A 13,210-nucleotide genomic window follows, 5' to 3' on the forward strand; every position below is an offset into this window, starting at 1 on the left:
GTCAACCGACTAGGGGTGAGATATTGAGTCTTAGTTCGGGTCAACAAAATCACAACTGAATGAGGAACATATACAGTTACAGGATGTCCCATCACAATAGATTCACTCTGCTCTAAACTTGTGCAAGTTGCAGCTACTGCTTTCAGACATCCAGGTAATCCAGCAGCCACTGGATCCAACGTGGCAGAAAAATATGCCACTGGACGTCTAGTCAAACCATGCTCCTGAGTTAAGACTGACAGTGCACAATTGTCTCGCGTGTCACAGAACAGGGCAAACTCTTTAGAATAGTCCGGCATTCCCAAAGCAGGGGCTGTACACAGACAATCTCGTAATTTAGTGAATGCTGTTAAGCTTTCATCATCCCATTCCACTGGGTCCTTTGCTCCTTTCTTTGTCATATTTATCAAAGGCTTTGCCAGGACTGCAAATCCCACAATCCATTGCCTGCAGTAACCTACAACTCCAAGGAACATTCTGATCTCTTTCTGAGTGCGGGGTAACTGCATCTTTTGAATTATTCTGACTCTCTCGGAGGTGACTTTTCTGATGCCTTTTTCTATCTGGTGCCCCAGATATTTCACTGACTTTGAACAGAACTGCAGTTTTTCAGGGGCCACTTTATGTTCCTTTTCTCCTAGGTGATTCAGCAAGGCAATGGTGTCAATCACACAATCTCTATGACTTTTGGACGCCACCAAGAGGTCGTCGATATATTGTACCAATACAGACTTTCCAGGTAAGACTAAAGATTCAAGACACTTTTTCAGAATCTGATTAAAGATAGAGGGGCTTTCTATGTACCCCTGGGGAACACGATTCCAGACATACACGTGACTGTTGAAAGCAAATGAGAAAATAAATTTGCTATCTGGATGCAATGGGATCGAAAAGAATGCGTGACATAGGTCTATCACAGTAAACCACTCAGCATCCCAGGGAATCTGATACAGGATCACTGCTGGGTTCGGGACAATAGGACAGCAAGGAACCACAATTTTGTTTACCTTTCTCAGGTCCTGCACTACTCTGTACTTGCCACTAGGTTTCTTGATTCCAATGATGGGAGAGTTACATGGGCTACTCATTACTTCTTGTATGATGTTGGCTTCTAGCAACTTCTGTATTTCAATGGCAACTCCTGCTCTCACTTCTGCACTCATTCTGTATGGCTTAGTATTGGGGTAAACTGCATTTTCCTTCATGGCTATTTGTATTGGATCTACATTTGCCATTAATCCTACATCCTTTCCAGTAAAGTCCCATACTTCTGGTTTCACTGTCTGTTGGAGTTCTTCGGGTAAGTCTTGTATAGTCATTCGTTTAATTTCTGAGTCAGGTCTGATTAACATTAATTTGTAGATGCCATCTTCATCTGGGGTTTGAATTTCGACACCCTTTGGTGTACAAAAGATGGTGCAATTCATTTTGCACAACAAATCACGTCCCAGTAAGTTTACAGGTCTGGTATCACAAACGACAAATCTGTGCATTTCTTTAAAATTCCCTATTGTGATCTCCATGGGCTCGGTAACGGGGGTATAATTAGTTAATTAGATACACCCACTACTTGGATTGCTTCTCCCGAGAGGGGTAGGTTTGGAACGTCCGCTGTTCTCACAGTAGAACGGGTAGCACCAGTGTCCAATAGGAAGGTGACATCATTTCCATCAACCTTTCCTTCAATGTATGGCCCTGACTGGTCTACCGGCAAGGAGGCGCCAAGTACGCACTCCTCGTCCTCCCCTCTCAGGCCCCGTCAGTACTGGTCGTCACAGAGAAAAGTGACATACAACAGAAACTGCGAAGTTGCTGCATTTCTATTCTCATTTCCTCCCCAGATTCTATGTTGTCACCCTGCGGTGATTTTCCCTTGTAATTTGGCTTAGGCGCTCTGGGCAATTGACTTGCCTTTACCTGTTGCTGGGTCTTTCTTGGTTTTTCATTCTGCGTCTGTGGAATTAAATCAGGGGTTTGGGTATTATCATGCTGTAAATATGGACACTCGTCTCTCCAGTGCCCGATTTCTCCGCACTGGTGACAGGGAAATTTCTTTTTAGCTTCTTCTCTACTCATTTTCACCTTGGGCTTCCCTCCACCCCCAGGTCCTTGATTTTGGGTATTCTTATTCATTTTACTCAATTGCTTTTCCTGCTGTTCTGCTAACTTTACTTGTGCCCACATCACTTTCTCCTTTAAAGTCTTTCGTTTATCTGCCATCTCGTCCTCACAGTACTTTGCACACCGTAGGACCTCATCCATTTTCTTAGACTGCCAACAAATCTTATTGTCTTTAATCCACTGGCAAATTTCGGGTCTTAAACGGTTTACAAACCTGTAAATGAAGTGGGTCATGTCCTTCATCTCGATGTTATCTATACCACTGTATGTTTTGAACACCTGCAACAGTCTTTGATAAAAAGAGTGCACAGTCTCATCCCATTCCTGCGTGGTTCTATCTATCTTAGTCCAATTAGTTTCTTTTGCAAGCACTTTTTGCTTCAGGTGTAAAATTACCTGATCATATTTCTTCATCACATCATCAGAGGGTGCTCCTGTATTAGGGTCCCTCGGGTATTCCTCACTAGGCCAAGCTATGGCGATCTTACACTCGGTCCATAAATCTACAGGGACCACTATATCAAATAACCCATCCAAGTCTTTCCACAGGCATTTCTGTACCTTTACAAACCTTTCCACTTGCCTGTACCAGTCCACAGGCTTCTCTCATAATTTTGGGAAATCATTTGTAAAGGACACAATATCCTGTCTGGACCAGGGGACATGCACGTATTTTCCACCTGGCACTTCGCGCATAGGATATAACTGCTCTGGTTTGTCAGCTTCCTTTAGAACGAATTCAGGAGTCACTTGTTTTGATCTAGCCTCATCTTTCTTTTTGGCCCACCTGGCTTTCCATCTGTCCACATCTCCCCATTTCTGCAATACTGTCAATAATTCTTTGACCTGTGCCTTTTTCCCTGACACATTCAGGTTTTCAAGATCTTTGTCTGAGAAATCTGCTCTGTACGGTTTCTGCAACGGTTTCGATTTCGAGATATCTATTCCCATACTAGCTGCAGTGTCAGTTAGTTTTTCATGGAGTACTCTGGCATTTCGAGTAAGGCTTTTGCAGATAAACAACAGCTCTTCTTCTGAGTAGGTATTTAGTCTATCTAATCCTACATTTCCGGCCAATAATTCTTCTATTTCTACTCTCAGTTTGTAGAGGTCTAAAGGTTTCGACTGAAGAGTTTGTTTTTCTAATTCTCGACTCCATCTTTCAATTTCTTCAGGAGTCACTACCGTGACGCTCTTAGTACCTGAAGCTGATTCCATTTGAATCTCTCTCGTATTGAAAGGATTATGTCTTTTCTGTATCCTTTTTCCTGTTTCCCTAGTGGGCAGATCCATTAGCAAAACTTCAGACTCACATTCACTTGTTAGATCATCTACAATTAAGGGTTCTGGCCTCGGCTGTGCTACAACTGGGGTAATAACTGGAGTTTTTGGACTCCCCTGTCGGTCCCCATACAATGGAACCACTGGTCCAATAGTAACCGGGATTGTTAAAGACTCAGGACTTGCATTTAACTGGGAGATTTTCTGAATTATTTCAGCTCTCTGTTTGGCTAGAGCCTCTCGTTCCCTGTCCTCCAATATCCTTTCGACTGAATTGTGATGTAATACCTGTGGGGTCAAAGTTGGGGCATAACTCGGGGCAGTGGGATGTGTCTCTCTTGGTCCCTCACCATAATTAGGTTTTGGGAACAAACTTCCTGTGCCTAGGGATCTTGGTTCTTCCTCATATTGAGGGTTTAAGAACGGCATTCCTGAACTTGATGGTCTTTCCTCACCTTCGTAGGTAAGTCTAGAGCAAAAACCCCTTTCTCGCGAGTATCTTGCCTCCCCACTAACGGGTATCCTTGGATAAATATCTCCAGCATCTATGGGTCCTAGGCTCTCAGTATAGGGAGGTATATGACAACCCCCTCCTACACTTGCGGATCTGGCCTCTTCCTGGGGCGGAGGTCTTCGAGAATTATCCCCTTCACTAGAAGGTCGGTGTCCTTCATTATAAGGAGGCGGACTTCTTATAAACATGTCATCTAACAACTCATCATCCGATTCTCCAATGGGTACCCAGTGTTTGCATTTTTCTGTTTTCTTTTCCCCCCCGGGAGGACCACCCGCTGGCATCATTGGAAACAGTCCCTCTACAATCATATTCTGTCTCCACTGTTTCATCTTTTTGTCTCGGGTCTCTTGCTTCAATTTCGGATAAAATTTTGTTAACCCTTTATCCATTCGGGGCTTATCCCTTTCAAAAGCCTCGATTTCAAATTCCTCTAGTGCCTCATACTGCGTTAATCTAGGTCTGGGATGTAAATCATTCATTCGGGTTCTCAGATTAAATAGAATCCTGCCATTAAATGTACCTTCTAACGGAAAAGCCAATACTCCGTCATCTTTTGTGTATTCCGCCCAGTTTTCCAACCATACACATGAGTGGTACCCTTTATCAAACATCATGAATGATGCGGGAGCATTAGGTGGCGGAATGACAACACCTTCTCGAGTCCTAATTGGTTTGTCCTTTTTGAAATAATTCTTTACCTTGTTTACGAGTGACAACTTTCTCTTATTTCCGTACATAATGCTAGTGTTATGACCTTTCCACTGATCGTTTTCAAACCCTAAATGTCTTGGATCTGGTCTAGTATGCGGTCTGTACGTATGCCACATATAATTTCCTTCAATCAACTTCTGTTTACAAAATCACTTCCGATCTAAACGCGTCTCTTATTTTCCGTGCGACCAATGAAATGCACAAATTCAAATAGTCTCGACCAATGGGTGCGCGGCCTTTTCGCGAGACAGTTCTCATGCTTCGGCACTCACCCCTCCTTTACAATTCCAGCTCCGCTACACACCCGCTGCGTCCACCAATCCCAGCGCGGCACGGAGTGATGTCAGAGCAGCTTCGCGACTGACTCCCTCCTTCACAAGGTAACGGCAACTAAATTTCACTCTAAAGTGCTTGTGCTTGGTTATTTAACAACGAATACACATTCGCCACTGTACTCAAGTGTCTAGACAGAAAAGATTTGTTTCACTGCAAGTAAACTACTTCCATTTACTTTTCACACGCTACGGATAGATCTCTTCCGCCTACCCTTCACTCAAGCATTAGGGAACCTGCTACTTCTTCAGACTTATACACTTTCTGGGATATATGCTAAGTCTAAAGTTTCACCCGCGAACCCCTTTGCTATCACCCAAGCTCCGACGAACCTGCTACTCCTTCCGATGTGACCCTTACTAGGTTATATCACAATAGAATTTTTTGCCAGCGTTCCCGTTGCTATCATTGGTTCATACATACATTCAGAAAACCCTAGTTAGTGCTTCAAGTTCTACCTAACCTGCACCAACTTTCCTAAAGCCAGTGACCTCAAAGCAAGTGGATTCTCTTCACCACTCGCTATTCAATTCCTCGGGGATTCCCAACAACATAAAACGCTTTACTAACAAATGTGTTAATACATATATCAGTACAATAATATGAAAAACAATTTAAAACATTTCATAATTTTTCAAAGCAAATTTTTTACGTGAGTGATCAATTCATGCAAATTGTTTTACTTCCGTAGCAGCATAAACACAAAACACAAAAAATCCAACTTATCTAGCTTAACTAGTCCTACCTAACTTTAACTAGTCCTTAACCATTACCTCTGCCACCAGAAAATAACTGATAGAGATCGCGGGTCACCCGACCAATAATTTCACCATATAGTTTTCGGGCCCATAAATTTCAGTTCATCCCACACATTAATCAGATTACCTCACAATCTACTACCAGTAACCCTGATTCCTTCCTATTGAATTCTAATGTACCCGACTTACCATCCACCGCTACGGGTACCCATGACCACGATAGATCAGGGAGCTAGCTGTAAAAGAAAAGGTAGGCAAAAATACAAATACCAAATTCTTATATCTTACTTTGTATTCATTGAAATGACCACGGACAACTGGGAAGTTTTTAAAGTTTATCTTAGTATTCAGTTTCAGAGAGCATTATGCTTACAGTTAAAAGGCAATCAATAATCAAAATAACGAAAAGTACATAACCATATAGGAAATAAATCAAAGCAACCATTTATGAATTCTAATATGAGATGAGATGGGCAAAACTTATGCTCGTACTAGGATTACACTATTGGGACGCACTTTATGAGAATGAGTAGAAAATGAGGAATCCTATATTTCTATAGGAAGGGTAAAAAGAGGAAACATGCTAATAATCTAACAATGGTATTTCATTCAGTTTGCGAGGGAAATTGTAAACCACATCTATAGTTCATAGACAGTTGAAATGAATGTACTCTAAAAGGTAGGGAAACATAGGAACATGCTATGGAAATAAATGCATAGACTTTTCATTTAGAAGATTTGCGGAAAGCATGGAAAATTACATATGCAAAGGTATGTCTTTATTAAAGCAAAGACAGAAAAATAGAAAGTGTAGCATAGAGTTTTAGCACTTATAATTACCTAGACTGGTGTGAAAACCAACCCCGGCCATGGGTCAGTTAAGGACAGGATAAACCCCAAGGAAGGACAGTCATCAATGGGACAGCAGATGCAGAATGGACACCCCAGGACAGGACAGGAAAACCAGATTAGGATCAGGACAGGACCACCAAGGCACGACCAGCACCCGCAGTTCGGAAGCAACGCCTGCGCTCCACCCTCTCTGCAGCTATCAGTCAGAACCCCGATTGGGTTAGCGAACTCCCCAGCAAAGTGCTCCGCCAGCACTTAAGGTTTAGTAAAACCTTTGAGTCTATGGTCAAATTCGGACAGAGTGCTCCGCAGCACCTCTGTATCAGTCACCTATTGAGTGCGTAGGGTCAGTGACAGGTCAGCTATTCAGACAAGTCGGACAATTTCTCTAGCTGAATCTAGGCTAGATATACTGTTTTCGGGTCCGTGTACCACCCCCCAATGTTGCAAAGTGTCAGAATCCCCAATTTCGATTGGTCCCAAAGTAGGATAGGTTAACACACCAATCAGAACAGACTTCTGCAAGTCCTAATTTACATTTCATGGTACCGCCTAGCAGATTTGGGGTTCCCATGACCTATTCTACAGAATACAATAGCAGAATATACAAATGTAACAAATGCAGAACATTTTAGTTTCTCTTGCTGGGTGAAGGTGCATCTTCCCAGGCACGTATTGGCTGCTGCTTCTGGTTGGCAGTCATTCAATGCCATTGGCCAGGGTTTGGACATGCGTGGAAAGGTATTCCAGTATGGACTCTCGTACATCCCATCAACCCTCCATACCGTGGTACATGAAAAGTAAGCGTAAACAAATTACAACAGAGAAATAAATGAATTCACGACATGCCATGAATCTCTACTTTGTACTCCTACAATAATAAAATAATACTATTGCATTACAATTAGTGCAAAAAATAATAACACGAGAGCATCTGCGCAAGCTTCACCACGTTAATACATAAGCAGCCATCTTGAGGCTTATTACGCATGCGCACCTTTTCCCACCAGAACTCAGTGAGTGTGACTAACGCATGCGCAGAAGCAAATTCCAAAGCAGCGGCCATTTTTAAGGACGAGAGTTATTTGTTTTAGTAAAACACATAGGTAAGCGTCTCTAAGACACACATACATTCAAAATTAAAGGAAATTAGTAAAACGAACAATTTGGATTACCGGGTTATAACAGATTCGAGGTTCATGACTCAAGCAAGTCGCGTAATATGCGAAATCTTGCTCTATCACTAGACCCGAACCAAATCAGGTATCAGAGCACTTTACATATTTTTCCAGTTACGTTACATTTTTACGTTTTCCAGTTACTTTTATTTTAGGCACGGGGTGATTAAGTGATTTGCCCAGAATCACAGGAGGTTTTGGCGTCGTTACCGAGACTCGAACCCAGTTCCTCCAGGTCCGAGGTCGAGCGCCCTAGCCGTTAGGCCAACTCCTTGTTGTTCAATTTGTTGGCCAAATTGTTGTTCAATCTGGGCGAACTGTGTTCAATCTCACTGTGTATTTCCAACTTTTGCCCTGTGTACAGCCCCAAACACTCCCCCCACAACATCCCAACTTCCCCTCTGAACCCCCCTAACTCCCCTTCCCCACCCACAGCTGACCACCCCCAACCCAGGCAAGCAGAGTCTCCAGCTACCCACCCCCCCTATTCAACTCCCCAAGCAGATTGACCCATTGCGAGTCAGTTAGGTGCATAGCACACAGGGGCCAAGGTTGCATCACGACCATCCGGTAGTGTGACTATACCATACGTTGTTCGCCCCTCCCAGGCCCTCCTGCTGTGCAGAGTCTCTTGCATCATTCAGGGTCCAAATACACGGTCTCTCCCGTATGTCAGGGCACAATCAAAATTGCTATAAGTTATAGATCTCCTCTCCCACACCCGCGGCCCTCTATACAAGAGCTGGCAGCGTATCTGCCCGGCTACAAATCAGGGATAGCAGTATGAGTAGACAAACCCTACCGCCCGCACACCGCCCCCCATACAGCAGCCAATCATTGTGTTCGATAGTTAACAAGTTATCAAGTTCAGGGCAAAGCGACAAGCCTTGCCTCTTACCACCTCGGTAGTCCCTCAAATCAGCGCGATAGAGGGTAACTCCTGTTCATCCAGCCAACTATCGGTTTCCTCGCCCTCTGGGGACCTAGCAGGGTCCCTGCGGTGTTCCCTCACCCAGCCCTTCAGCACCTGCTGGAGGGCTTTCGAATCTGTGAATATGTGAGATTTCCCCTGACGATTAACACGCAGTTTTGTCGGGTACAATATGGCGTAGTCCAGGCCCAGGTCCCGCAGCTGACTCTTCAGCGGAACGAAGTGACGTTGAGCCTCCTGCACTCTGGCTGTGAAGTCAGGGAAAGTGATATCTCTGATCCCTTGAACTGCAGCACCTTCTTTTCCCTTGCGATCCTTAGTGCTGCGTCCCTGTCCCTATAATTAAGCAGCTTTGCAATAATGGGGCGCAGGGGTGCGCCCGGTTTCGGACGTGGGCCAAGCATGCGGTGTGCCTGTTCCACCACAAACATTGGTGAAAAAAAACCCTCACCGAGCAACGTCACAAGTAGTTTTTCTACGAACTGCTCCATATTACCCGAAGGGGTAGATTCGGGAAGGCCCGTGATTCGAAGATTGCAGCGGCGTGAGCGGGCCTCCAAATCCTCGGTCTTATCTTGTAAGACTTGCATGAGTCTTCCAAGCTTTTTCTGGTCGGAGTCGAGTTCTGTATGTGCCTCCTCCACTTCAGTGATCCTTCTCTCGGACATGTCAAGTCTCTCAGCGTGTTTGTCTATCCTCTCAGCTATTCTGTCCATCCTGTAAGTGAGGGCGTCTATTTTGGTTCCCAGGGATGTCATGCTGTCCTGGAGGCCTTTTTCCATCGCAAGGAGCAGGCTCTTGATGTCCGCAGAGTCTACTGGTTCCATCTCAGCCTGTGTGTGACTCCTCTCCCCGTTTGGAGCGCCCTGGGATTGTGAGCGCTTTTGTTCGAAGGGCAGCTTGCTCTGGGTTTTGTCGCCTCTCCCCATTCTGCCCAGGGCCCACTGCCGAGCGGCCAAGCCTAGGTTCAGCGAGAACCGAGCACCACAGGACGAGGCGTCCACTAACTGATCTGCACGCGGAGGGTCTAAGGGTCTTTCAGACAGGAGGGTAGCATCGCGCACCAACTCCGTCAAGTGTTCTTACCGCCGTTAGAGATGCACTGTCTGCCAGCTGGGGCGTAGTCCCTGCTCGCCTTCAGGCCTCACGCCCCGCACCACGCAGCAGCATGACTGGCAAATTGGGTCACAGCACTCCCTCTGACCTCGCCTCAGGCCAGCAGCTTGTCACCGGAGGCCCTCTAATGCGCCCCGGTCCCACAGCACCTGGTCTCTGCATGATGAGCCCAACGGGGGCCGCACAGAAACAGGAAAGCCGCCAGCACTCCCCAGGTCTGGGCCCACAATCGGCGCTGATAGTGCTGCTCCGCCGTCCAGTATTACTACGCGGTTCCCCCCACCAGCCTCAGGGGCCAACCGCAACGCCAAGAACCTCTGTGCCAGCTCCAGGCAGGACTATCTGAACTTCGCCGTTGCTGCCGATGAAGGGAGGGCAAAGCACCTCTCGCCACCCCCAATGTATGGAGCCGCCAGGTCACTCACTCTCTCTGGGGGGAAAGGACCGACTCCAGGCCACACACAGGTATCTCCGGCTGTGCCGCCCCACATGCAGCATGGTCAGGCCTGCACTGCCTCCCGCCGTTACCACGGGCGAAGGGCGAGGGGGGAAAGCGCACCCCGTCACCTCCGGAGTGTCACTCCTCCAGGCCGCACTCTCTCGTCGGGGCCAAAACTCCGGCTCGGAGCTGCCATCCAGGTGTCTTCAGCCGCGGCGCCGCATGTCCAGTGACGCAGCGCGGCTATGGTCTTCACTATAGTTCGTGGCTTCTGGGCCCACCTCGCCTCCCCGCCGGGCTCGTCAATACCTTCGGCCACAGAGTCGCAAGGAGTTATCTAGCAGCAGCGAGTTTCCATAGGGTGTGGGGAAGACTTGGTGACTCGTAGCTAGGAGAACGATGCAGGATATTTAAGGATAATACACACAGTAGGACGGAGCCCAAGGATCAGACGGCCATCACGGTCGCTGGCAAGCTCCACCCCCATCTGTGTGCAGTAATTATTGTAGTCGTCTACCAGGGGAGCTGAAACAAAAGCCTCCACTAATCTGATGTGCTTCCTGTAAGACTCTAAAGGAATCTCAAGGGTAAATTGACTGATTTTTAATGCAAAACAACACCAAAATAAAATTTACTTTTTGGAGGGGGGTGGGGAGGGGGTCACAGCTCAGAGACCTATCTATCAGATCTGCAGAAGGGCTTCCCCTGTCTCTGGTACTTTAAAAGACTGCCTTACACAACACACAGAATCAGAGAGGTCAATGTGCTCTTTTTACCATAGATGCCAGTACAAATTCCTATGTCTAGACAAACATCAAAGAATCCCACGCACTGGATGTGTGGTGTGAACTTCAGTACGCATGCAATGCATTCGATATGTCGAAAAAAGAAAAAGTTCCTCCTTGTAAGCTTCTGCTTCAAGGAGGTGGTAGTTTTAGAGGCTAATTCCAGTCTGGCTGTTTTAGTAGATTAGGCTTTGTGTCAAACACGTTAATGCCCCAGTAACACCCATTTCATGCAGAGAAATGCAAATTATTTTTTGCACTGAAAAGTGGTCACCTTACAGCGCACAATAATTTTTGTGCTGGAAAGTATATACAAATGCATTGCTTTCCAGTGCTTTCCATGACTTTGTGTCAACTTATAAGGGCGCAAAGTGTTAGTTAATTATGGCCCTGGCGGCATATGTATCAAGCCCTTTTCCCGTTCGCAAAGGGGCCGATTTTCAGGATCGGCCATTTGCGAATGGGAAAAGGCCTTTTGGGATGTATCATCCCAAAAGTGTATCGCAAATTAGATAGCCGCAAAATCTGCGATCCTCTATTTTGCAATGACATTGAAGGAATCGCAAATTGCGATTCCTTAAATGAAATGTATGAAGCACCTAAGTTGTGCAATTTCTCCTTAAGAAATCGCAAATTACCACCAACTTCGAGTTGGTGGCAATTTGCGATTTCTTTGAAAAATCCACTTTAAGGCATTTTTCAAATTGCCATGTCGTGCACATACATGCCATTTTTTTTAATGCTTTTAATGCTCATTTCAGGGGTGCATCAGAGTGTCTTTTGGACACCCTGGCACCATTGAAATTGCATTCTCAATTTGCGATTTTCAAATTCCGAATCTCAAATTGAGAATGTCTTCCTATTCATTCCTATGGGCCTCCTAGCCCATAGAAATGAATGGGAAGGTATTCCTTAATTGCGATTCGCAATTTGCTCATCGCAATTAAGGAATGCCAAGAAATCGCTAACTGTTTGCAAATTTTCAAGACATCTTGTTTGCAAATCTCAAATAGCGATTCTCAAAAAAATCGCTATTTGAGACTCGCAAATAGAGTTTTTGATGCATATGCCCCTAGGTCACGTAGCGCTGCTGCCAGATATACATAGAGCCCAACATTTAGAAATAATCTTTTTAATGCAAATGCTAACTCGATGCCATGCACTGCCTTGTGTTTTTTTGCATCAAGATGGGCGTGCATGGGAAACCCATGTAACAACCTATGGGTTTCGAAGTAATCCCTGTCTATAAAGAATTGTGTCTTCCTCACAGTCCTGGTCTTCAGGAAGGATTGGGCATTGATATCTTGGCGCTGCATACGAGATATCAAGACCGCAACAAGATCATATAAGGCCCTCACCATCAAAATTTAGATCAGCGAATACGAAACATAAATCAGTGGTTCACTTCTCAGTTTTTAACAAAAAGCTGGACAAAATAAATAAGGAAATGTCAGAGATAAAAGACTATCTGTCACAAAGCAAGATACAAAAGCTGGGCAAAGACCTGGCGTGCTTTTACCACGTAAAGGTTTATCCATACATGAATGAGGACTACCCCCATCTAATGACAGAGAGGCAGAGTTTACAGATTATCACTCTTCCGGGGGCAGCTAAACAGACTCAACTGGATGGAGTAGCAACGAGGAAACCAGTGGACAAAGAAAATTCAGAGGCGGGAACAGAGGCAGAGGTAGAGGTTGCAACAAAAAGTTTTTAACAACCAGCCACCCCCTTTTTTGACTGTTTCTTCCACAATGTGGTAGTTGGATCAATCCCTACATGAGAGGACGACCACACCAAGACCATTTTTAGGAACGGACCAGTAGCAGCAAAGACCCAAGAGAAAAGAAGTTATGTGGGAAGAGGACAACACTGGAGTGGTAATGAGAAGCAAAACCAAGGTACAAACTACGAGAAAAAGCAACAACAGTCGCTGATTTTCAGTCTCACAGATATATCCCTTGACGATGACCAAATTTTCATCTTGAATAAGTGTAGTTAATGTGGTTTATTGACTAATTGTTTAGTTACTTAAAACCATTGCATTAAAAAATAACAGTTTTAAAAGATATGGTATATTTCGTTTGTTAAAATCAACTGCTACTGAATACTCAAGGCATATTTAAAATGCTGTGTTGCAGCACAAAACTTTTTAAAATCCATGGTTAAGATTTAGTATTAAATGCAT

This window comes from Lissotriton helveticus, chromosome 11 (assembly GCF_964261635.1).
Source record: "Lissotriton helveticus chromosome 11, aLisHel1.1, whole genome shotgun sequence".
NCBI lineage: Eukaryota > Metazoa > Chordata > Amphibia > Caudata > Salamandridae > Lissotriton > Lissotriton helveticus.